This window comes from Cynara cardunculus, unplaced genomic scaffold, assembly GCF_001531365.2.
Source record: "Cynara cardunculus var. scolymus isolate 2C unplaced genomic scaffold, CcrdV1 Un_Scaffold_863, whole genome shotgun sequence".
NCBI lineage: Eukaryota > Viridiplantae > Streptophyta > Magnoliopsida > Asterales > Asteraceae > Cynara > Cynara cardunculus.
Window position 1 is genome coordinate 92,428 of NW_020200634.1, and position 3,064 is coordinate 95,491.

Consider the following 3,064-nt stretch of genomic DNA (forward strand, 5'->3'; position numbering starts at 1 on the left):
TGTGTTCATGATCGTGATTTCAAGTGATGTTCTACATATAATGATATTCGTTTTATAAGTGTAAAATATTTCTGTATCGTCCGAGTAATATGGATAATACTATTGTAAATCATATTGATAACAATGGAAATGACAAAGTTAAAATCGGATACGATTACGGTCAGAATTCGAATTCCGATGATGAAGAAGATGATCAAAGCGTTCCGATAGTGATTAGTATGACATTTATTTTGTTTAAGTGAACAACTATTACCGTTGTGAACCATTAAATATGCTTGCAAATATAGTTGAATTCGTTGAAAAATCTGATGCACATTCTGGTACTGCATATGTTTAGGCATTAATTTAGTTGATAGAGAAACATATATGAACAGATTATAAGAGATATGGACACACACAACATATAAACACATAGCAAAGCCAGAATATGTGGATATCGATACATATGCACAACTACATCACATGAATATGAACATGATTTTTGAGTAGTATGTCATGTCATTGTTCAAATCGATACATATGCACAACGCGTTCACATGAACATGTGATCAGGCTCTGTGATTCATGTGAACAGCACCTTTTTACATTTTTATCCTGTGAATCTATTGTTCACATATTATTAATTAATATATTAATTAAATAATTAAATTCTTATTCTCATTAAATCACAACCGTTAGATGTTCAAATCAACGATCAAGATCGGTTAACAAAGTTAACACGATAATCTTAGTTAGTATTTGAACCAGCCCCTATATAGATATATATATATATATATATATATATATATATATATAGGCTTAATCAATTGAGAAATGTTTTGTTTATGATAATCGTGAAATTCAATCTCAACCAATTATTTTAATATATTAATTATTTTTTTAAATTAATGTAAAAGGACATGTTAGTAAATTACTAAATTTAGATTAAATATTTATTTATTAATTTCAAAGGTTTCAAACTTCCAATTAATTTTGATTTTACAATCCTAAATTACCACATGAAATCACAATCTTTTGGGTAGCACATGAAAGCACAATCTTTTTTATCACAATGTAACACATCTTGTGTTACCTAATACACTATTGGTATTGTAACATCTTGTCCCGCATCAGTAACTATTGGAATTTGTAGCCCCTTATGACTTATGGGTTTTTAGTTGTAGGCTACCAAAAAATTCTCACCATGGATTTAGTTGTTTGGAGGTTGTCTTGTATGGTTTGCTACTATGTGGGTCGAAGGATGTCAAAATTACCACATGAAACCACAATCTTTTGGGTAACATATGAAACCATAATCTTTTTACTACTAGATGGGTACTCGCATAATGTAGCGAGATAAATCTCGATTTTAGTGTTTCATTATTTTTTGTCTTAGTCGATGTTATAATACGATTTTATGCAGTTTTGAAAAAACGATTATGTTCTTATTTTTGAATAAGATATAAATATATCACAAAAAATTAAAAAAATATTGATATTAGTATCAGACTAACTATTTGAATTTCTCGTTTTTCTATATTTCTTTAATTCATTTTTTTTGGTTTGATAATATTTTTTTTTATAAATATAACAATTAAGTATTTTGTTAGAACTCAATAATTATCCTAATTATATTTTTATTTTTTTATATTTAAAATGAGATATTTATCCTCTGTTTAATTATAGTTATCTGAAGTTAGTTACACGAATTAAAACATAAAGCTTTAATAAGTTGTACTTATGCACAATTACTTGTAATCTTGAATTTTAAGTAATATGCATCAATAAACAGTACTTCATACATAAAAAATGGTTTTTATGAGTTTTTGTCAAATGTTTTATAATATAGTATATATATATATATATATATATATATATATATATATATATATACTAGAAGGGTACCCGCGCAATGCGGTAAGATACATCTTGATTTTAATATTTCATTTTATTCTTTATCTCAGTCGATGTTATAATATGGTATTATGTGATTTTGAAAAAGCGATGATGTTTTTATTTTTTAATAAAATATAAATTTGAAGAATATCATAAAAACTTAACAAAAATATATCGATATTAGTATCAAATTAACTATTTAAAATTCCTCATTTTTTGTATAATTTTTAATTCAATTTTTTATTATAATTTAATTTAGGTTCAATAATGAAGTAATTTATATTTGGTTTAATAATATAATTTTTTTATAACGATAATAATTACTTATTTTATTAGAACTCGATCATTATCCTAATTATATTTTAGATTTTTTATATTTTAAAATGAGATGTTTATCCTTTATTTGATTATGTTTATCCACAGTTATTACACGAATTCAAACATAAAGCTTTAATAAGTTGTACTTGTACATAATTTATTTGTAATCTCGAATTTTAAGTAGTATATATAAATATATACGGTATTTAATGTATAAAAATTGGTTTTTAATAGTTTTTGTCAAATGTTTTATAATATAGTGTGTGTGTGTGTGTGTGTATATATATATATATATATATATATATAGGTGGATTATTATACAACCATTTACATTTGTACAACTCAATCTCAACCGTCCATTTAATTTGATAAATATGTGATTTAATAGAAGTTTTGATTGTTTTCTAATATAAAGTATTGATCATAATTAATTAACTCTAGTCATCTTTCATAAATATTCAAATCATAATAAATGAACTTCCATCATTTCTATAAATATTTCAATTAATTGGGTTGCATTGGTTGTAAAAATGAACATGGTTGCATTTGAAATATACCCCATATATATAGAGTTTGTTTCAAATACAAACCGCCGCATTTATACAACCAATGCAACCCAATAAATTGAGATATTTATGGAAATAATAAGAGTTTATTTATTATGATTTAAATATTTATGGAAGATGAATATGGTTCATTAATTATTATCAATATTTTATATTAGGAAACAATCAAAACTTGTATGAAATTACATATTAATCAAATGAAATGGACGGTTGAGATTGTGTTGTATTGGTTGTACAAATGTCAAAGGTTACGTAATAACCAACCTCTATATATATCACATATTTTTACCAAAATTTTAATGACG